Below are 23,882 nucleotides of genomic sequence, written 5' to 3' on the forward strand. Positions count from 1 at the left end.
TCCCTGAAACCTCTGCCTCCTGAGTTCAAGCTATTCTCGTGCCTCTGCCTCCCAAGTAGCTGGGATTACAGGTGTCTGCCACCAGGCCTGACTAATTTTTTTTTTGAAGGTTTCAAATATATTTTATTTCTTCAATAATGCCATACCTTAATGGGTCACAGTGTTTTAACTTGGCATCAGTTATGAGCTGTTTTTTTAAACAATTCATTATCATACCAGCTGGGATGATCACTGATCTCTCCATTCCTTTGGGTGACTCTGCCAACAGAGGACAGGTTCCATTCTATTCCGATTTGTTTGCTATATATGTCCATATAGTAATACAGAAAGTGGCTCCACTAGTTAATACAGCATTACCATATTTGTCATGAAAATCAGGTGTACTTTTCTGGTGGGTCTGCCTTGCCGTTGTTTGCTGAATGCTTCAAACTTGCAGATGAATTAGTGCAGTTTTTGACCAAGCGAAACATTGTGAAGGTGAAGAAAGAACTATGGGAATGCAGCTGCTGCTTTGGTGCAAATTCCAATTTTTGTATTTTTAATAAAGACAGGGTTTTGCCACGTTGGCCAGGCTGGTCTTGAGCTCCTGTCCTCAAGTGATCCACCGCACCTTGGCCTCCCAAAATGCTGGAATTACAGGCATGAGTCACCGCACCCAGCCTGAGCATCTTTTCTTGTGCTTTTTATACATTTGTGTATCATCTTTAGGAAAATGTCTAGTCAAGCCTTTTGCTCACTTTTGTTTGTTGTTGTTGAGGTCTCTATTGTCTTTCTAGTTTCTATTTCACTAATTTCAGCTTTGACCTAATTTATGTCCTTCCTTCTGCTTGCCTTAGGCATGGTTTGCTCTTTTTTTCCCAGGCTATTGATTTGAGATCATTCTTTTTAAGTCCACTGATATTCAAGGTAATTATTGATAGGTAAGGATTACCACTGTCATTTAAAAAATTGTTTTCCGGGCCAGGCGCAGTGGCTCACACCTGTAATCCCAGCACTTTGGGAGGCCAAGGCAGGTGGATCACCTGAGGTTGGGAGTTCAAGACCAGCCCGACCAACATGAAGAAACCCAGTCTCTACTAAAAATACAAAATTAGCCAGGCGTGGTGGCACATGCCTGTAATCCCAGCTACTCAGGAGGCTGAGGTAGGAGAATCACTTGAACCCGGTGGGCGGAGGTTGTCGTAAGCCAAGATCATGCCATTGCACTCCAGCCTGGGCAACAAGAGCGAAACTCCATCTCAAAAAAAAAAAAAAAAAAAAAGTTTTCCGGCTGGGCACAGTGGCTTATGCCTGTAATCCCATCATGCCTGTAATTCCAGCATTTTGGGAGGCTGAGGTGGGCGGATCACTTGAGGCCAGGAGTTCAAGACCAGCCTGGCCAACATGGTGAAATTCTGTCTTTACTAAAAATACAAAAATTAGTCCCACGAGGTGGTGCACACCTGTGGTCCCAGCCACCCGGGAGACTGAGGCATGAGGATTCCTTGAACCCAGGAGGCAGAGGTTGCAGTGAGCCAAGATTGCGCCACTGCACTCCACTAGCCTGGGTGACAGAGTGAGACTGTGTCTCAAAAAAAACAAAATTGTTTTCTAGTTGTTTTATAGATCCTTTGTTCCTTTCTTCCCCTCTTGCTGTCTTCCTTTATGATTAGATGACTTTCTGTAGTGGTATGCGTCGATTCCTTACTTTTTAGAGGTCATTCTTTTTTAAATATAGTCTTTACAGCTATACATTTCCTTCTAGGTGTTGCTTTAGCTGTAACCCATAAGTTTTCATAGGTTGTATCTTCATTTTATCCATCTCAAATTTCTCTAATTTTCTAATTTCACTTGTCGTGATTTCTTCTAATTTCCTGTGTACTTTCTAATTTCCCTTGTGATTTCTTTCTTTTTTTTTTTTTTTTTTTGGTTGGAGTCTTGCTCTGTCACCCAGACTGGAGTGCAGTGGCACTATCTCGGCTCACTGCAAGCTCCGCCTCTCAGGTTCATGCCATTCTCCTGCCTCACCCTTGTGAATAGCTGGGATTACAGGCGCCCACCACCACGGCTTGCTATTTTTTTTTTTTTTTTTTTTTTTTTTTTGTATTTTTTGTAGAGACGGGGTTTCACCGTGTTAGCCAAGGATGGTCTCAATCTCCTGACCTCATGATCCGCCCACCTCAGCCTCCCAAAGTGTTGGGATTACAGGCGTGAGTCGTCACACCCGGCCTCCCTTGTGATTTCTTATTTGACTCATTGGTTATTTAGAAGTGTGTTGTTTAATGTCCAAATGTTTGTGAATTTCTCAAATTTCTGTTGTTGATTTCTAATTTCATTCCATTCTGGTCAGAACACATACTCTTTATGATTTCAATTCTTTTAAATTTATTGAGGGTTTAGGAGTACAAAGACTTACTGAAAAAAAGAATCATTGAGGTTTGTCTTATGCTCTAGCATATGGTTTATGCTAAAGAGTGTTCCAAGTACACTTGAGAAGAATGTGTATTTTGATATTGTTAGGTGGAGTTTTCTATAGAAGTTTATTTGGTCTGGCTTGTTTAAACCATTGTTGAAGTCTTGTATTTTCTTGATGATCCCTGTCTAGTGGATCTATCCATTATTGTTTTTTAAAAATACATTTGATGGTTGAAAGCAAAAATTAGGCCAGGCGTGGTGGCTCACACCTATAATCCCAGCACTTTCAGAGGCCGAGGCAGGCGGATCACTTGAGGTTGGGAGTTCAAGACCAGCCTGACCAACATGGAGAAACCCCGTCTCTACTAAAAATACAAAAATTAGCCAGGTGTGGTGGCACACGCCTGTAATTCCAGCTACTCGGGAGGCTGAGACAGGAGAAGCACTTGAACCCGGGAGAGGGAGGTTGTGGTGACCCGAGATTGAGCCATTGCATCCAGCCTAGGCAACAAGAGCAAAACTCTGTCTCAAAAAAAAAAAAAAAAAGAAAGAAAAGAAAGAAAGAAAGCAAAAATTATAACATTAGTGGAGTTTACAATGCATGTAAATGTAATAGAAAGCATCTATAATGTAAAGAGGGGAAGGCAAAAATACCTATCCAGCTGTAAGATTTCTACATTCCACTTGAAGTGGTAATATGTTCATTCTGTGAAAAATTAAGCATATTGTAATCCCTAGAGTCACCATTTAAAAAACTACTCAAAGAGATATATTCAAAACCAATATATGAGTTAAAACAGAATGCTAAAACTCATTTAAATAACCAAAAAGGAGGCAGAAAGTGGTAGGCAGAAGGATAAAAAATGGAGCAAAATAAAAAGTAGTAAGATGGAGCTGGGCCCAGTGGCTCACACCTGTAATCCCAAAACTTTGGGAAGCTGAGGTGGGTGAATCATTTGAGGCCAGGAGTTTGAGATCAGCCTGGTCAACACGGTGAAACCCTATCTCTACCCAAAACAGAAAAATTAGCTGGGCGTGGTGGTACACACCTGTAATCCCCACTACTTGGGAGGCTGAGGCACAAGAATTGCTTGAGGCTGGGAGGCAGAGGTTGCTGTGAGTCAAGATTGTGCCACTGCACTCCAGCCTGGGTGACAGAGCAAGACTGTCTCTAATAATAATTAATAATAATAATAAGAAGAAGAAGAAGAAGAAGAAGGTAGACATATATCCAAACACATAAAGAATTACATTAAACATAAATCGACTAAATCTAAATCTTAAAAGGCAGACATTGTCAGATGGATAAAAGCAGTGCCCAGCCATATGCTATTTACAAGAAACTTCTTTTATTTTTTTAAAAGTTTTTTCATTTTTTAAAAAATACTTTGCATTTATTTATTTATTTATTTATTTATTAGATACAAGGTTTTGCTCTGTTGCCCAGACTGGAGTGCAATGGAATGATCATAGCTCACTGCAGCTCCCAGCTCCTGGACTCAGGCAATCCTCCTGCCTCAGCTTCCCATGTAGCTAAGACTACAGGCATGTACCATCATGTCTGACTAGTTTTTTGTTTTGTTTTGTTTTGTTTATAGAGACAGGGACTCACCAAGTTGCCCAGGCTAGTCTCAAATTCCTGGCCTCAAGCAATCCTCCCACCTCAGCCTTCCAAAGCACTGGAATTACAAGCATTAGCCACCATACCCAGTCAAAACTTGCTTTAAACATTATATATGTAGGTTAAAAGTAAAGAATAGAGGTTGGGCAGAGTGGCTCACGCCTGTAATCCCAGCACTTTGGGAGGCCAAGGCGGGTGGATTGCTTGAGGTCAGGAGTTTGACACCAGCCTGGCCAACATGGCAAAACCCCATCTCTACCAAAAACACAAAAGTTAGTCAGGTGTAGTGGTGTTGCCTGTAGTCCCAGTTACTCAGAAGGCAGAGGCAGGAGAATCACTTGAATCCAAGAGGTGGAGGTTGCAGTGAGCTGAGATGACGCCACTGCACTCCAGCCCAGGTGACAGAACAAGACTCCATCTCAAAAAAAAAAAAAGGAAAAGATATACCATGGAAATATTAATCAAAAGAGCTGGTGTGGCTGTGTTAATATCATACACAGCAAATTCCAGAGCAATGAAAATCATTAGGGACAAAAAAGGATCATACATCATGATAAAATAGTTGTTTCACCAAGGAGACATAACAATTCTAAATATGTTTGTGCCTTACACCACAGCTTCAAAATTCTCAAAGCAAACAGATAAACCCAAAATTATATTTGGAGACTTCAAGACTCCTCTCTCAATCATTGACAGAACTATTAGATAGAAAATCAGCAAAGAAGGCTGAGCATGGTGGCTCACGCCTGTAATTCCAGCACTTTGGGAGGCCGAGACGGGCGGATCACGAGGTCAGGAGATCGAGACCATCCTGGCTAACACGGTGAAACCCCCGTCTCTACTAAAAATACAGAAAATTAGCCGGGCGAGGTGGTGGGCACCTGTAGTCCCAGCTACTCGGGAGACTGAGGCAGGAGAATGGCGTAAACCCGGGAGGTGGAGCTTGCAGTGAGCTGAGATCGCGCCACTGCACTCCAGTCTGGGTGAAAGAGCGAGACTCCATCTCAAAAAAAAAAAAAAAAAAATTGAACTTTGAGGAAGACTCTACCCGTAAACAGCAGACTATACCTTATTTCAAGTGCACACAGAACCATTCACCAAGATAGACCATATCCCGGGTCATAAAACAAGCCTTAGGCAAACTTAAATGAAGTGAAATCATGCCAAGTATGTTCTCTGACCGTAACAAAAGTAGACCAGGAATCAATAAGACAAACGTGATAGGAGAATCCCTGAACACTTATAAATTGAACAACAGACTTCTAAATTAATCCACGTATCAAAGAGAATATCTGAAGAGAAATTAGAAAATGTCAATATCCCTTATGAAATTAGATGCCAAAACCCTCAAAAAATTTTGCAAATTCAATCAAGTAGTTTATAAAACGTTAATACACATTCAGTCATTAAAAGCTACAATGTCGGGCGCACTGGCTCATGCCTATAATCCTAGCATTTTGGGAGGCTGAGGAAGGTGGATCACTTGAGGCCAGGAGTTCGAGACCAGCCTGGCCAATATGGCGTGACCCCCATCTCTACTGAAAATACAAAAATTATCTGGGCGTGGTAGCACACGCCTGTAGTCTCAGCTACTCAGGAGACTGAGGCTTGAGAATCACTTGAAACCAGTAGGTGGAGATTGCAGTGAGCCAAGATCACGCCACTGCACTCCAGCCTGAGCGACAGAGCAGGACTCTGTTTCAAAAAACAAAACAAAACAATAAGAAAAAAATGCTAGTAGGCAAATTCATAAAGACAAAAAGTAGAGTTAGGGTTACCAGGGGCTTGTGGAGTGGGGAGTGGGGAGTAATTGTTTAATAGGCGCAGAGTTTCTATTTGAGATGATCAAAAGTTTTGGAAATGGATAGTGATGATGGTTACACACCATTGTGAGCGAACTTATCAAAGGGTTACATACCATATAAGTCCATTCATATGGTATATAGTGTGGACAAGTAATCAGTGGTAAGGGGGTGAGTGGAAGGTATAACCATAAAGGAATCATAATATGAATGACTTTTTAGAATGTTGGAATTGTTATGTATCCTTACTGTGGTAGTGGTTACATGAATCTGGACGTACGTGTCAAATTTTTTCTACAAGAAATTTGTAGAACTGGCCGGGCATGTTGGTTCACGCCTGTCATTCCAGAATTTTGGGAGGCCAAGGCGGGTGGATCACCTGAGCTCAGGAGTTTGAGACCAGTCTGGCTAATATGGTGAAACTCCGTCTCTGCTAAAAATACAAAAATTAGCCAGGCATGATGGTGCGTGCCTATACTCCCAGTTACTCAGGAGGCTGAGGCAGGAGAATCGCTTGAACCTGGGAGGCAGAGGTTGCAGTGAGCTGAGATTGAACCACTGTACTCCAGCCTGGGCGACACAGCGAGACTCCATCTCAAAAAAAAAAAAAAAAAAAAATACTTGTAGAACTATGCACCCCCTAAATGGGCAACTTTTCTATATGATTATATACTGAAAATACCTATATCCATTCTCTCTATTTCAAAAAAAGGTAATCACCACTTTGAGCACCTGTTTCCTTACCACCTGGTTCCTCCTTTTCCATAGGCAGGTGGCTTTTGGTCTGTACCACTTTTTCAAAAGTGAGCTTTTAGAGGAGGAGGCAGAGCAGATGTCTGAAAAGAACCCTGCAGCAAGCATCACCCCAATCCTCTGCCCTGCAGGAACACCAAATGGAACAACTATCTGCACAAGAAAGCACCTTCATAAGACATAAAGATCAAATGAGTGATCACAGTACCTGGTTTTTAACATCATATCAAGGAAAGAGGCACTGAAGAGGGAAGGAAAGACAGTCTTGAACAGCTGATGCCACCTTTCCCCCATCTCCCCAGTAGCAGCAGCAGCCTCATGACGAGAGAGAATCTGTGTGATCTGGGGAGGGATTGTGAGACTTTGCCTTGGAACTCAGTGCTTCCCTGTAACACCGGAAAGCAACACAGGGCAACATTCAGCAGGTACCCTTGGAGGCAGCATTTAGACCAGCCCTAGCCAGAAGGGAATTATCCGTCCTAGCTGTCAGAACCTGAACTCCAGCAACCCTTGTCACTGTGGGCCAAAGTGCCCTCCTGTCCTAGGGCGCTAAACTTAGAAGGCAGTCCAGGCCACAAGGACTGCAATTTCTTAGCAACTCCGGTACTGTGCTTTGTTGGGCTCAGAGCCAGTGAACTTGGGGTGCACATGACATAATGAGACATCAGATGGGGTGGCTGAGGGCCCAGCACCCCAGGTAGTACAGCTGGGGTAGTGTAGCTGTGGGAGAGACTCTTTTTTTCTTTTTTCTTTTTTCTTTTTCTTTTTTTTTTTTTTTTTGAGACAGGCTCTTGGTCTGTCACCCAAACTGGAATGCAGTGATGCAGTCATGGCTCACTGCAGCCTTGACCTCCCAGGCTCAAGTGATCTTCTCACATCAGCCTCCCAAGGAGCTGGGACTACAGACATGCCCCACAATGCCTGGCTAATTTGTTTTTCTCTGTAGAGACAGGGGTCTCACTATGTTGCCCAGGCTGCTCTCAAACTCCCGGGCTAAAGCAGTCCTCCAGCCTTGATGGCCCAAAGTGCTGGGATTACAGGTATGGGCCACCATAGCTGGCCAAGACTTTTTTCTTCTGCTTGAAGAGAGGAGAGGAGACAGTAAAGAGGACTCTATCTTGCAACTTGGATACCAGCTCAGCCACAGTAGAAGAGGGCACCAGGCAGAGTCCCGAGGCCCCCATTTAGGCCCTAGCTCCCAGATGACATTTCTGAACACACCCTGGGCTGGAACGGAACCCACCACCTTGAAGGGAAAAACCCAGTCCTGGCAGAATTCATCACCTGCTGACTAAAGAGGGCCTGGGCCTTGAATACACATCAGTGGTTGCCAGGCCCTACCCACTGTGGGCCTTGGGAGAGACCCAGTGCCGTGCTGGCCTCAGGTGTGACCCAGTGCATTCCCAGCTGCAATGGCCATGGGGAGAGGCTCCCTCTGCTTGACGAAAAGAGAGGGAAGAGTAAAGGGGACTTCATCTTGTAGCTTGGATATCAGCTTGGTCACAGTGAGACAGAGCACCAGGTGGGCTCCTGGGGTCCCTGATTCCAGGCCTTGGCTCCTGTATGGCATTTTTGGACTTGCTCTAGGTGAGAAGGAGCCCTTTGTCCTCACAGAAGAGAGCCAGCCTGGCAGCAATCACCAGAAGCTGAAGAACTCTTGTGGCTTGAGTGAGCACTGGCAGTAGCCAAGTCATACTCACTGTGGGCCTGGGGTGGTGGCGGCCAGAGGGAGAGGTTCCTTCTGTTTGAGGAAAGGAGAGAGAAGAGTGGAAGGACTTTGTCTTGTGACATGAATGCCAGCTCAGCAGCGGAATAGAGCACCAGATAGATTCCTAAGTTTTCCAACCCCAAGCCCTGACTCCCGGATGGGATGACATCTCTGGACATACTTGGAAACAGGGGGAATGCGCTTCCCTGAAAGGAAGACAGTAAGCCTGGCTGGATTCACAATCTCCTGACAGTAGAGCCTGTGGGCTGTGAGGAAACAACAACGGTAACCAGGCAGCGGTTGCCACAGGCCTTGGGTGAGACCCAGTGTTGTGCTAGCTTTAGGTCTGACCCAGTGCAGTTCCAGTGGTCATGGCCACAGGGGTTCATATGTCACCCTTCCCCAAGGTCTAGTCAGCTCAGCATGCAGAGAGAGAGAGACTTTGTTTAGGGGAAGGCAAGGAAAGAGAACAAGAGTCTCTGCCAGGTAATCTAGGGAATTCTCCCAGATCTTACCCAAGACCACTGGGGTAGTACCTCTACAAGTCGACAAGAGTCACAGCATCATTGGGCTTGGGGTGCACCCTAATGCAGATACAGCTGCAGTCATCAAAATCTTAGATCACAACACTCAATTCCCTTTGAATACTTGGAAAGCCTTCTCAAGAAAGACAGAAACAAATAAGCCAGACTGCAAAAATTGTCATAAATATCTAACCAGGCCGGGCATGGTGGCTCATGCCTATAATCCCAGGATTTTGTGAGGCCAAGGTGGGTGGACTGCTTGAGCTCAGGAGTTCAAGACCAGACTGGGCAACAAGTGAAACCCCATCTCTACCAAAAATGCAAAAATTAGCCGGGTGTGGTGGCACATGCGTGTGGTCCTAGCTGCTTGGGAGGCTCAGGTGGGTGGACTGCTGGAGGCCAGAAAGTCAAGGGTGCATTGAGCTGCAATCTCATCACTGCACTCCAGCCTAGGTGACAGAGTGAGACCCTGTCTCAGAAAAAAAAAAATTAATTAATTAAAAAATAATTTTAAAATGAGTATCTAAACTTTCAATGCTCAAATACTAATGATCATCCACAAACGTTAAGACCATCCAGGAAAATGTGACCTTACTAAACTAACTAAATAAGGCACCAGTGGCCAATCCCAGACTGACAGAGATATGTGATCTTTCAGACACAGAATTCAAAACAGCTGTTTTGAGGAAGCTCAGTGAAATTCTAGAAATTCCAGAGAAGGAATTCAGAATCCTATCAGATGAGTTTAACAGAGAGATTGAAATAAAGAGAATCAAGCAGAAATTCTGGAGCTGAAAAATTTAATTGACATCCCAAAGAATGCATCAGAGTTTCTCAACAGCAGAAATGATCAAGTAGAAGAAAGAATTAGTGAGTTTGAAGACAAGCTATTTGAAAATACACAATCAGAAGAGACAAAAGAAAAAAGAAAAAAAATGGTGAAGCATGCCCACAAGATTTAGAAAATAGCCTCAAACAGGCAAACCTAAAAGTTAGAGGCCTTAAAGAGGAGATAAAAAGAGAGATCATGGTAGAAAGTATACTCAAAGGGATAATAACAGATACTTTTCTTTTTCTTTTTTTTTTTTTGAGATGGAGTTTCACTCTTGTCGCCTAGGCTGGAGTGCAATGGCGTAATCTCCGCTCACCACAACCTCTGTGTCCTGGGTTCAAGCGATTCTCCTTCCTCAGCCTCCCAAGTAGCTTGGATTACAGGCATGCGCCACCTTGCTGGGCTAATTTTGTATTTTTAGCAGAGATGGGGTTTCTCCATGTTGGTCAGGCTGGTCTCAAACTCCTGACCTCAGGTGATCCACCTGCCTCAGCTTCCTAAAGTGCTGGGATTACAAATGTGAGCCACCACACCCAGCCAATAACAGAGAACTTTCTTAACCTAGAGAAAAATATCAATATTCAAGTACAAGAAGGTTATAGAACACCAAGTAGATTTAACCCAAGTAAGACTGCCTCAAAACATTTAATAATTAAACTCCTAAAGGTCAAGGATAAAGAAGAAATACTAAATATGGCAAGAAGGCTGGGCGCAGGTGGCTCAAGCCTGTAATCCCAGCACTTTGGGAGGCCGAGACGGGTGGATCACAAGGTCAGGAGATCGAGACCATCCTGGCTAACACGGTGAAACCCTGTCTCTACTAAAAAATACAAAAAACTAGCCGGGCGAGGTGGCGGGCGCCTGTAGTCCCAGCTACTCGGGAGGCTGAGGCAGGAGAATGGCGTGAACCCGGGAGGCGGAGCTTGCAGTGAGCTGAGATCCGGCCACTGCACTCCAGTCTGGGCAACAGAGCGAGACTCCGTCTCAAAAAAAAAAAAAAAAAAAAAAAATGGCAAGAAAAAAGAAACAAATAACATGCAAAGGAGCTCCAATACATCTGGCATCAGACTTCTCAGTGGAAACCTTGCAGGCCAGGAGACAGTGACATGACATATTTAAAGAGCTGAAAAACAACAACAACAGCAACAACTACCGCAACAAACCCAACTGCTTTCCTAGAATAGTATATCCAGTGAAAAAATCCTTCAAACACGAAGGAGAAATAAAGACTTTCCCAGACAAATAAAAGCTGAGGAACTTCATCAACAATAGACCTGTCCTACAAGAAATGCTAAAGGGAGGTCTTCATTCTGAAAGAAAAGACAATAAGCAATAAGAAATCATCTGAAGGTGGCCGGGCGCGGTGGCTCAAGCCTGTAATCCCAGCACTTTGGGAGGCCGAGACGGGCGGATCATGAGGTCAGGAGATCGAGACCATCCTGGCTAACACGGTGAAACCCCGTCTCTACTAAAAAATACAAAAAACTAGCCGGGCGACGAGGCGGGCGCCTGTAGTCCCAGCTACTCGGGAGGCTGAGACAGGAGAATGGCGTGAACCCGGGAGGCGGAGCTTGCAGTGAGCTGAGAGCTGGCCACTGCACTCCAGCCTGGGCGGCAGAGCAAGACTCCGTCTCAAAAAAAAAAAAAAAAAAAAAAAAAAAAAAAAAAGAAATCATCTGAAGGTTAAAAAAAACCCTCATTGGTAATAGTAAGTACACACATAAACATAGAATATGATAACACTGTAATTGTGGTGTGTAAACTATTCATACCTTGAGTAGAAAGACTAAAAGATGAACCTATCAAAAAATAACAACCGTTTTTCCAGACATAGACAATATAATAAGATATAAAAAGAAAAAAACAAAACGTTAAAAAGTAGAGAGGTGAAGGTAAAATGTAGAGTTTTTATTAGTTTTCTCTTTGCTTATTTGTTTTTACAGTGTTATGTTTTCATCAGTTTAAAATAATAAATTATAAGATGATATTTACAAGCCTTGTGGTAACTTCAAATTAAAAAAAAAAAAACTAAAACAGATACACAAAAAATAAAAAGCAAGAAATTAAAACATTCCACCAGAGAAAATCACCTTCACAAGAAGGAAGGAAGGAAGGAAGGAAGGAAGGAAGGAAGGAAGGAAGGGAAAGGAATTACAAAACCACCAGGAAACAAGTATCACCACTGAAGTAGTTAAGTGCTTACTTTTCAATAATAATATTTAATGTAAATGGACTAAACTCTCCAATCAAAAGACAGAGTGGCAGAATAGATTAAAAAAAAAAAAAGACCCAACAACCTGTTGCCTACAAGAAACACACTTCACCTATAAAGACACATATAGATTGAAAATAGGGAAAGGATATTTCATGCAAATGGAAGCCAAAAAAGAACCAGAGTAACTATACTACATCATACCAAATAGATTTCAAGACAAAAACTATAAAAAATACAAAGAAGTTCATTATATAATGACAAAGGGTCTATTCATCAAGAGACTGTAACAATTACAAATATATATGCATCCAATACTAGAGCACCCAGATATATAAAGCAAGTATTATCAGAGCTTAAGAGGGAGATAGCCCTCAATACAATAATAGCTAGAGACTTCAAGACTCCACTTTTAGCATTGGATAGATCATCAAGACAGAAAATCAACAACGAAAAAATCAGACTTAATCTGCACTACAGACCAAATGGACCTAATAGATATTTACAGAGCATTTCATGCAATAGCTGCAGAATACACATTCTTCTCCTAAGTAAATGGATCATTCTCAAGGAGAGAACATATGTTAGGCCAAAAAAAACAAGTCTTTTTTTTTTTTTTTTTTGAGACGGAGTCTCGCTCTGTTGCCCAGGCTGGAGTGCAGTGGCCGGATCTCAGCTCACCGCAAGCTCTGCCTCCCGGGTTCACGCCCTTCTCCCACCTCAGCCCCCCAAGTAGCAGGGACTACAGGCGCCCGCCACCGCACCCGGCTAGTTTTTTGTATTTTTTAGTAGAGACGGGGATTCACCGTGTTAGCCAGGATGGTCTCGATCTCCTGACCTCGTGATCCACCCGTCTCGGCCTCCCAGAGTGCTGGGATTACAGGCTTGAGCCACCGCGCCCGGCCAAAAAAAAAAAACAAGTCTTTAAAAAGTGAAAAAAAGCCAGGTGCAGTGGCTCACGCCTGTAATCCCAGCACTTTGGGAGGCCAAGGCAGGTGGATCACGAGGTCAGGAGATGGAGACCATCCTGGCTAACATGGTGAAACCCTGTCTCTACTAAAAATACAAAAAATTAGCCGGGTGAGGTGGTGGGTGCCTGTAGTTCCAGCTACTCAGGAGGCTGAAGCAGGAGAATGGCGTGAACCTGGGAGGCGGAGCTTGCAGTGAGCCGAGATGTGCCACTGCACTCCAGCCTGGGCAACAGAGCAAGACTCTGTCTCAAAATGAAAAAAAAAAAAAAAGTGAAAAAAATGGAAATCTATTTAGTATCTTCTCTCACCACAATGGAATTAAACTAGAAATAAAAAATAAGATGAACTTTAGAAACTATGCAAACACATGGAAATTAAATACTATGCTTCTGAATGACCAGTGGGTCAATGAAGAAATTAAGATAGAAATTTAAATATTTCTTGAAAGAAATGAAAATGAAAACACAACATACCAAAACTTACATAATACAGCAAAAGCAATAGTAAGAGAAAAATTTATAGCAATAAACACCTACATCGATAAAGTAGAAAAACTTTAAATAAACAACCTAAGATGCATCTTAAGGAACTGAAAAGCAAGATAAAAACAAACCCACAGTTACTAGAAGGAAAGAAACAATAAAGATCAGAGTCAAAACAAATAAAATGGAAATGAAAAAACAACACAAAATATCAATGAAATGAAAACTTGTTTTTTGAAAAGATAAACAAAATTGGCAAACCTTTAGCCAGACTTACTAAGAGAGAAGACCCAAATGAATAAAATCAGAGATGAAAAATGAGACATGACAACTGACAATACAGAAATTCAAAGGATCATTAGAGACTACTTTGAGCAACTATATGCCAATAAATTTGAAAATTTAGAAGAAATGGAGAAATTCCTAGACACATACAACCTACCAAGATTGAATCATGAAGAAATCCAAAACCTGAATAGATTGGTAACAGGTAATGCGATCAAAGCCACAATAAAAAGTCTCCCCGCAAAGGAAGGCCTGGGACCCAATGGCTTCACCCTTGAATTTTACCAAACATTCAAAAAAGAACTAATACCAATCTGACTCAAACTATTCAAAAATATAGAGGAGAAGGGAATACTTCTAAATTCATTCTACAAAGCCAGTATTACCCTGATACCAAAACCAGAGGCACATCCAAAAAATGAAAGAAAGAAAGAAAAAGAAAGAAAGGAAGGGAGGGGAGGGGAGGGGAGGGGAGGGGAGGGGAGGGAAGGGAAGGGAAGGGAAGGGAAGGGAAGGGAAGGGAAAGGAAGGGGAAGCTACAGGCCAATATTCTTGATAAATGTTGAAGCAAAAATCCTCAACAACATACTAGTAAGCCAAATTCAAGAACACATTAAAAAAGATCATTTATCATGACCAAGTGGGATTTATCCCAGGGATACAAGAATAGCTCAGCATATGCAAAGCAATCAATGTAATACATCATATCAACAAAACGAAGGACAGAAACGATATGACTACTTCACTAGATGCTGAAAAAAACATTTGATAATATTCAACATCTTGGTCAGGCACAGTGAGTGTCTCATGCCTGTAATCCCAGCACGTTGGGGGGCCAAGGCGAGAGAATCAGTTGAAGCCAATAGTTTGAAACCAGTCTGGCCAATATAGCAAGACTCCACCTCCACTAAAAATAAAAAATTAACCAAGTGTGGTGGCGTGTCCCTGTGGTCCCAGCTACTCAGGAGGCTGAGATGGGAAAATCAATGTATTTTGTGATTAAAAAAAAAAAAAAACAAAAAACTCTCAAGAAACTGCATAGAAGGAACATACTTCAACATAATAAAAACCATATATGACAGATCCACAGCCAGTATCATACTCAATGGGGAAAACCTGAAAGCCTTTCCTCTAAGACCCGGAACAAGAGAAGGATGCCCACTTTCACCGCTGTTATTCAGCATAGTACTGGAAGTCCTAGCTAGAGAAAAAGAAATCAGAGAAGAGAAAGAAATCAGAGAAGAGAAAGAAATCAGAGAAGAGAAAGAAACAAAGGGCATTCAAATTGAAAAGAAAGAAGTTAAATTATTCTTGTTTGCAGATGATATAATCTTATATTTGAAAAATCTAATGACCTGCTCCCCCCAAAAAACTATTAGAACTGGGCCGGGCGCGGTGGCTCAAGCCTGTAATCCCAGCACTTTGGGAGGCCGAGACGGGCGGATCACGAGGTCAGGAGATCAAGACCATCCTGGCTAACATGGTGAAACCCCGTCTCTACTAAAAATACAAAAATCTAGCCGGGCGACCTGGCGGGCGCCTGTAGTCCCAGCTACTCAGGAGGCTGAGGCAGGAGAATGGCGTGAACCCAGGAGGCGGAGCTTGCAGTGAGCTGAGATCCGGCCACTGCACTCCAGCCTGGGCGACAGAGCGAGACTCCGTCTCAAAAAAAAAAAAAAAAAAAAAAAAAAAAAAAAAAAAAAAAAAAAAAAAAACTATTAGAACTGAAAAACAAATTCAGTAAAATTGGATGATAAAAAATAAACATACAAACATCAGTAGCATTTCTATATGCCAACAGCAAAAATCTGAAAAATCAAGAAAGTAATCTTATTTACAATAGCTGCAAATAAAATAAAATACCTAGGAATTAACCAAAAAGGTGAAAGACCTCTAATAACGAAAACAATAAAATACTGATGAAAGAAATTGAAGAGGACACCAATAAATGGAAGAATATTCCATATTCATGGATTGGAAGACTCAATATTTTTAAAATGTCCATACTACCCAAAGCAATCTACAGATTCAACACAATCCCTATTAGATACCAATGACATTCTTCACAGACATAGAAAAAATAATCCTAAAATGTATATGAAGCCACAGAAGACCCAGAATAGCCAAAGCCATGATGAGCAAAAAGAACAAAACTGGAGGAATCACATTACCTGACTTCAAATTATACTACAGAGCTATAGTAATTGAACAGCATGGTACTGGCAAAAAACAGATGCATAGACCACTAGGACAGAATAGAGAACCCAGAAACAAATCCACACAGTACAGTGGACTCGTCATAACAATGTTATCAAGAACATACACTGGGGAAAGGACAGTCTCTTCAATAAATGATGGTGGGAAAACTGGATATCCATATGCAAAAGAATGAAACTAGACTTCTCACTCACCATATACAAAAATCAAATCGAAATGGATTAAACACTTAAAACTAAGACCTCAAACTATGAAACTACTACAAGAAAATATTGGGCGAAGTCTTCAGGACATTGGTCCGGGCAAAGATTTCCTGAGTAATACCTCAAAAGCACAGGCAAGCAAAGCAAAAACGGATAAATGGTATCACATTAAGTTAAAAAGCTCCTGCACCCCAAGGGAAAACATCAACAAAGTGAAGGGACAACCCACAGAAAGGGAGAAATTATCTGCAAACTATCTATCTGACAAGGCATTAATAACCAAAACATAGGGAGGTGCCGCAGCTCATGCCTGTAATCCCAGCACTTTGGGAGGCTGAGGTGGGCAGATCACCTGAGGTCAGGAGTTGGAGACCAGCCTGGTCACCATGGTGAAACTCCGTCTCTACTAAAAATACAAAAATTAGCCAGGCATGGTGGTGCATGCCTGCTATCACCCAGGCTGGGGTGCAGTGGCGTGATCTAAGCTCACTGCAACCTCTGCCTCCCCGGTTCATGCGATTTTCCTGCCTCACCCTCCTGAGTAGCTGAGATTATAGGCAAACGCCACCATGCCCAGCTAATTTTTGTATTTTCAGTAGAGACAGGGTTTCATCATGTTGGTCAGGCTGGTCTTGAACTCCTGACCTCAGGTGATTGGCCTGCCTCAGTCTCCCAAAGTGCTGGGATTACAGGCATGAGCCACCATGTCTGGCCTATTCATGAATGTTTTAAAGGCCACCTAGAATGGTGAATCTTTTCCAGATTTACTTTGATCAGATCCATCAGAGGAATCACCACCTATGGCAGCTGTAACATTACTAAAGGCATTTTTTTAAAAAAAATTTAAGGTGGACAGGAAGTAGGATTTATTGGTGAGTATTAAGAGGGGGCAGCACAGTGGAAGCCCTCATGAGTGCAGGTCCTGCCTCTTGCCCAGAGGACCATGACTAGGGATGTACTTGACCCACCATCCATCTGGGATGAGCCGCTTCTCAGCCACCATGTCTTCAAATTCATCCGCATTGAACTTGATGAAGCTCTCACTTCTTTGAGATGTAGATCTTCTGTCCGCCAGGGAACTTGAACTTGGCCCAGTGTAGGGCCTCAATCGCATGCTCCTTGTTCTGCAGCTTGGTGCGGATGGACGTGATAACTTGGCCAATGTGAACCCTGGCCACAGTGCCCTGGGGCTTTCCGAAGGCACTTCGCATACCTGTTGGGAGCCTGTCAGCCCCAGCACAGGACAACATCTTGTTGATGCGGATGACGTGGAAGGGGTGGAGCTGCACTCAGATATGAAAGCCGTCTTTGCCACAACTTTCTACCATGTACTTATTGGCACAAATTCAGGGCAGCCTCCAGGTCTTCAGAGGAGAGCTGCCCATATTCACCTGACACCATGTGGTCACAGAGTGGAAACTCATCCACTTTTGCCTTCTTCCGCCCCAGGTCAAAGATGAGAATGTTGGTATCAGGGACACCTCGGCAGAAGCGAAGCTTTGGGTACGGCTTCTTCTTACAATACCGGTAACAACGGACGGGGCGGTGGCCCATGGTGACACCAGGATCTTTAGTGGCGCGCTTAAGAGAAAGAGCAATGCATTTCTTAAATAATAAAACTTAAACCGGAGGTCAGGAGTTTGAGACCAGCCTGGCCAAACATGGTGAAACCCCATCTCTAGTAAAAAAAAAGACAAAAATTAGCTGGGCATGGTGGCCAGCGCCTGTAATCCCAGCTACTCGGGAGGCTGAGGCAGGAGAATCGCTTGAACCTGGGAGGCAGAGGTTGCAGTGAGCCAAAAGTGTGCCACTGGCCTCCAGCTGGTTGACAAGAGCAAAACTCCATCTCAAAAAAAAAAAAAAAGCTTAAAAGTCAAGATTACTCCTTGATCCATGGGCTGCAGAGTGGACATAGTGTTAGCTGGCAGGTAAACATTAATCGACTTGTACATCTCCGTCAGAGCTCTTGAGTAACTGGGTGCATTGTCAATGAGCAGCAGAATTTGAATCATTTTTCTGGAAAAATGGCCTAGCTTTTGGCTTATCTTGGCTTCTGATATGCCTTCCTCACTAAGCTTAATCATTTCTAGCTTTGATTTAAAGTGAGCGACATGCAACTCTTCCTTTCATGTGAACACACAGAAGGCCTTGTAGGGTTATTAAGGGCCCTGATTTCAGTATTGTTGTGTCTAGGTGAACAGGGAGCTCCGAAGAGAGGGAGAGAGACTGGGAATGGCGGGTCAGTGAAACAGTCAGATGGAACACACACATTCATCAGTTAAGTTTGCTGTCTTGTATGAGCATGGCTTGTGTTACCCCAAAACAATTACAGTAAGTAACATCAAAGACCACTGATCACAGATCAACATAACACATATAATAATGAAAAAATTTGAAATATTGTGAGAATTACCAAAATGTGATGCAGAGACATGAGGTGAGTACATGCTGTTGGAAAAATGGTGCTGAGGCCAGTGCGGTGGCTCATGCCTGTAATCCCAGCACTTTGGGAGGCTGAGGCGGGCAGATCATTTGAGGTCAGGAGTTGGAGACCAGCCTGGCCAACATGGTGAAACCCCATTTCTACTAAAAATACAAAAAAATTTAGCTAGGTGTGGTGGCACACACCTGTAATCCCAGCTACGAGGGAAGCTGAGGCAGGAGAATCACTTGGACCTGGGAGATGGAGTGTTCCCCGACCAAACTGAGGGTCGGGCTGCTGTTTCTCATGGCCCAATAACGAGATGCAGAGGAACTGGGGAGAAAGAGAGTTTTTATTTCTGCAACCAGTTACATGGAGAAGGCCTGGAAATTATTGCCAGATCAACTCAAAATTACAAAGTTTTCCAGAGCTTATATACCTTCTAAGTTATATGTCTACGTGTAAGTGCCCATTCATCTAAAGACGTAAGTGATTCACTTCTTTTAATCTATAACTAAGGTCTGAGTCCTGAACACCTTCCTCTGGAGCCTCAGTAAATTCACTTAATCTAATGGGTCTAGATGCTGGGGTGAATTTTATTTTATTTTTTTTTGAGATGGAGTCTGGCTCTGTTCTCCAGGCTGGAGTGCAGCGGCGCAATCTCGGCTCACTGCAAGCTCTGCCTGGGTGCGGGGTGATTACCTTTATCTTGTCTCCTGCTAAATCATGGAGGTTTGGGGAGTTCTTTTAGACCCCCAATAAACTTGTCTGTGGAGACCTGGGGAGTTTCTTCAGACCCACAATAAAACTGGTTTAATCCTAAATGGTTCCTGTTAAGAACTTCTTCGTTATGGGCTGAATGTGGCGGCTCATGCCTGTAATCCCAACACTTTGGGAAGCTGAGGTGGGTGGTTCACGAGGTGAAGAGATCGAGACCAGCCTGGCCAACATGGTGAAAGCCTGTCTCTACTAAAAATTTAAAAATTAGCCGGGCGTGGTGACGCACGCCTGTAATCCCAGCTACTCAGGAGGCTGAGACAGGAGAATTACTTGAACCTGGGAGGCAGAGGTTGCAGTGATCCAAGATCCCGCCACTGCACTCTACCTGGGTGACAGAGCAAGACTCCATCTCAAAAAAAATAAAAGAGAGAGAATTCCTTCATTATTTTCTCATGCTTTAAGGCCCAGGAAAGGCCCAGGCAAAAGTTTTGATGGTCTTTTGTTATATCCCAGCCTCTCTATAAGGGCACTGGCTTTTAATATTTAATGTAACCACTCAGTCATTACTGAAAGAGTTGTTATGGAAGCCTGCATTAGGGAGACCTGGCCTGCCACAGGAGGTTGCAGTGAGCTGAGATCGTGTCACTATACTCCAGCCCGGGTGGCAAAGTGAGACTCTCTCAAAAGAGAAAAATGATGCCGAAAGATTTGTTTGACATAGGGTGGGCACAAACTTTCAATTTGTAAAAAACATAGTGTCTGTGAAGTACAATAGAATGTAGTGCAATTACATGATGTATGCTTGGATAGCAAAACATCATGTTGTACCTGGTAAATATATACAATTTTTATTTGTGAATTATACCTCAATAAAGCTGGACAAATGAACTGTATTTGCAACATGGTGGGAACATATGACATTGGACATTAGTGCAAATGGAATTTTCAGTGCCTTGGTGAAAATGTTATACCACTGAACAACAAAAAAAATGTAGTGTAAAATGAAGTAAAATGTGAAAATCCCTAATTAATGCAGAAATAGGAACTGCTTGTCTAAAAGAGAAAAGTCTTTTGAGTTCCTCAAGAAGATTTTCTCTTTGGATGCTGGGCACGATGGATGCTGGGCACCTGTATCCGAGCACTTTGGGAGGCCAAGGCAGATGGATCACTGGAGGCCAGGAGTTCAAGACCAGCCTGTCCAACATGATGAAACCCCATCTCTACTAAGAATAGAACAATTAGCTGGGTGTGGTGGCACATACCTGTAATCCCAGCTACTCAGGAGGCTGAGGCACAAGAATTGCTTGAACCTGGAAGGCAGAGGTTACAGTGAGCCGAGATTGCGCCACTGCAGTCCAGCCTGGGCCACAGAGCAAAACACCATCTCAAGAAAAAAAAAAAAAAAAAAAAAAAAAAGGTGGTTCTCTCTTTGGGCACTCCTTTTCAATATATTCAACGTAAATGGATTAATGATACCATTTTTACAAGGTGAGTGTGTTTGGGCAAGTTGCTTCAGTGCTCTTTCCTTGTTTTTTTTTTTTTTTTTTTGGAGACAGGGTCTTTCTCTGTCACCTAAGCTGGAGTGCAGTGAGGTGAACATAGCTCACTGCAGCCTTCAACACCCAGCCTCAAGAGATCCTCCTGCTTCAGTCTCCCAGATAGCTGGGACTACTGGCATGCATCACCATGCCTGGCTAGTTTTTAATTTCTTTTTGTTTGTAAGCACAGGGTGTTGCTATGTTGCCTAGGCTGGTCTTGAACTACTGGGCTCAAGTGATCCTCCCACCTCAGCCTCCCGAAGTTTTGGATTACAGGCAAAAGCCATGATGCCTGGCGTCTTTTGGTTTCCTTATCTGTAAAAACTGAGGATAATAACAGTACCCGTACAAAGTTGTTAGAAGAATGAAATTAGTTAATACCAGTGAAGTGCTAAAAAAAAAGAGCTTTGGAACACAGCAAGTACTTGTTAGCTATGGCTATTGTTACCAACAGTTTTCAAGGCAAATTCGTGGTTTCACCTATCACCTGAGGTTTATTCTTTTTTTTTTTTTTTTTTTCTCGCTCTGTCGCTCAGGCTGGAGTGCAGTGGCACAATCTGGACTCACTGCAAGCTCTGCCTCCTGGGCTCATGCCATTCTCCTGCCTCAGCCTCTCGAGTAGCTGGGACTACAGGCACCCACCACCACGCCCAGACAATTTTTTGTATTTTTAGTGGAGACGGGGTTTCACCGTGTTAGCCAGGATGGTCTCGATCTCCTGACCTCGTGATCTGCCCGCCGCGGCTTTCCAAAGTGCTGGGATTACAGGCGTGAGCCACTGCGCCGGGCCGAGGTTTATGACTTCTAAGTCCATCAGATCTTCTCTTTTTGTTTTTATTTTTAAATTAATTAAATATTATTATTATTATTATTTTGAGACAGAGTCTGCTCTGTCACCCAGGCTGGAGTGCATTGGCACAATCTCAGCTCACTGCAACCTCCACCTCCCAGGTTCAAGCAATTCTGGTGCCTCAGCCATCCAAATAAGCTGGGATTACAGGCGTGCACCACCATACCCAGTTAATTTTTGCATTTTTAGTAGAGATGGGGTTTCACCATGTTGGCCAGGCTGGTCTTGAACTCCTGGTCTCAAGCAATCCGCCCATCTGGGCCTCCCAGCGTGCTGGGATTACAGGTGTGAGCCATCGCGCCTGGCCCCCTTTTCATTTTAGAGATAGGAATCTCATTCTCTTCCACGGGCTGGAGTGCAAAGGCTCATATGAACATAACTAATTGCAGTCTCCAACTCCTGGGCTGAAAGGATTTTTTCCCCCTCTGCCTTTGGAGTAGCTGGGCCTGAGAACTATGCCACGACTACTGGCTTCCATCAGGCTCTTTGTCCTACCATTTCATCTTCCTACTAGGCTATCCCCACATGGTTATATAAATGGTACCTCAAGTGAAGAAAATCAACTACCTAAAATAGGATTTTCCATTCCAAACTAGATTTTCTTTACATGCCATTTCTGTCAATGTGGGTCACACACATTGGTAAGCTCAGAATCATCTTTTACTTTTCTTTTATTCACATCCAATATGGTTGAAATAAAACAAAACAAAACGCTGTTTCTCTTGTTTTAGAAAGGCAATACTTGTTCATTATATAAAATTTAGAAAATATGGAAAAACAAAAAGGATAAAAAATTATCCACAACCAAAATAGCCCAAATTTCCAGTTAAAAATGTCAACGCATTTGATATTTGCCCACATAATTAAGACCGTAATATTTACACAAATACGATCTTTTAAAATCTAAAAGGTTCTCACTATTAAAAACGTTTTGTTAAATCTTGTTTTAAAAGTAAGAGTTTAACATCCAAATTCCCAAAATAGACATTTTTGAAGATTTGGAAAATACAGATGGTTCAAAATCTTGACATTATTACTGTTAAATTTTGGTATGCCCTGTTATTCTGCTAGTGAAATATATATAGATTTGGGGGATCATTCCTTTTCCTTTTCCTTTTTTTTTTTTTTTTTTCTGAGACAACGGTCTCACTCTGGTGCCCAGGATGGAATGCAGTGGCGCTATCATAGTTCATTGTAACCTGGAACTCCTGGACTCGAGGGATCCTCCCGCGTCGACCTCCCAAAGTGCTGGGGCTACGGGCTTGAGCCACTGTGTGGGGCGAATGGTTATTCCTATATACACGGTTGACCCTGGAATAACATGGGTTTGAACAGCCTGGGTCCACTTATAAGCCGACAGAAAATACAGTATTCGAGGGGCCGGCATATAGAGAGGTCCAACTTTTCCTCTGAGTTCCATTCTCAGCACTGACTGCGGGATTTGAAAATGCGCGGATTGTTTTTTTATTTTAAGAGGAAGTCTTCGGGGTCTCGCGCTGTACCCCAGGCTGGAGTGCAGTGGCGCGATCTCAGCTCACTGCAACTTCCGCCTCCCAGTTTCAGGCGATTCTCGTGCCTCAGCCTCCCGAGTAGCTGGAATTACAGGTGCCTACCTCCACGCCCAGGTAATTTTTTTTGTATTTTTAGTAAAAACGGGCTTTCGTCACGTTGACCAGGCTGGTCTCGAACTCCTGACCTCAGGTGATCCGCCTGCCTCAACCTCCCAAAGTGCTGGGATTACAGGAGTGAGCCACCGCGCCCGGCGGGATGCATGGAGTTTGGCATAAGCCGGTGGTTCTGGAACCAATCCCCCGCCAAGGGATGACTGTTTAAAAAATTGTAATTGTCCAAAAGTTAATATTTGTGGCCTACTTTTTCATTATGCAGTTCTAAATTTCTTTTTTTTTTTTTTAAATTCATACGGAGTCTCGCTCTGTCGCCCAGGTGGAAGGCAGTGGCGCAATCTCTGCTCACTGCAACCTCCGCCTCCCAGGTTCAAGCGATTCTCCTGCCTCAGCCTCCCGAGTAGCTGGGACTACAGGCGCCCGCCACCACGCCCCGCTGTTTTTTGTTTTTTTGGTTTTTTTTTTTTTTGTATTTTTAGTAGAGATGGGGTTTCACTGTGTGAACCAGGATGGTCTCGATTTCCTGACCTCATGATCTGGCCACTTGGTCTCCCAAAGTGCTGGGATTACAGGCGTGAGCCACCATGCCCGGCACTCATTTCTTTTAATAGATATGAATTTTAAAATGTATACTTTAGTATTCACACATGTCCGATGCAACGTATTTAACCAGTCATCTCCAGAAACGTTGTTCCAATTTACACGCTCACCAACTTGGCCTGG

General features: G+C 43.2%; 2 pseudogenes; both read right to left on the bottom strand.

Annotated features, from left to right (window-relative positions):
- Window positions 1-228: 228 nt before the first annotated feature.
- LOC115894184 lies at window positions 229-6,583 on the bottom strand (annotated as a pseudogene).
- Window positions 6,584-16,911: 10,328 nt separating this feature from the next.
- Window positions 16,912-17,558, bottom strand: LOC104666643 (annotated as a pseudogene).
- Window positions 17,559-23,882: the final 6,324 nt, after the last annotated feature.

Source organism: Rhinopithecus roxellana, chromosome 17 (genome assembly GCF_007565055.1).
Source record: "Rhinopithecus roxellana isolate Shanxi Qingling chromosome 17, ASM756505v1, whole genome shotgun sequence".
NCBI classification, from domain to species: Eukaryota; Metazoa; Chordata; class Mammalia; order Primates; family Cercopithecidae; genus Rhinopithecus; species Rhinopithecus roxellana.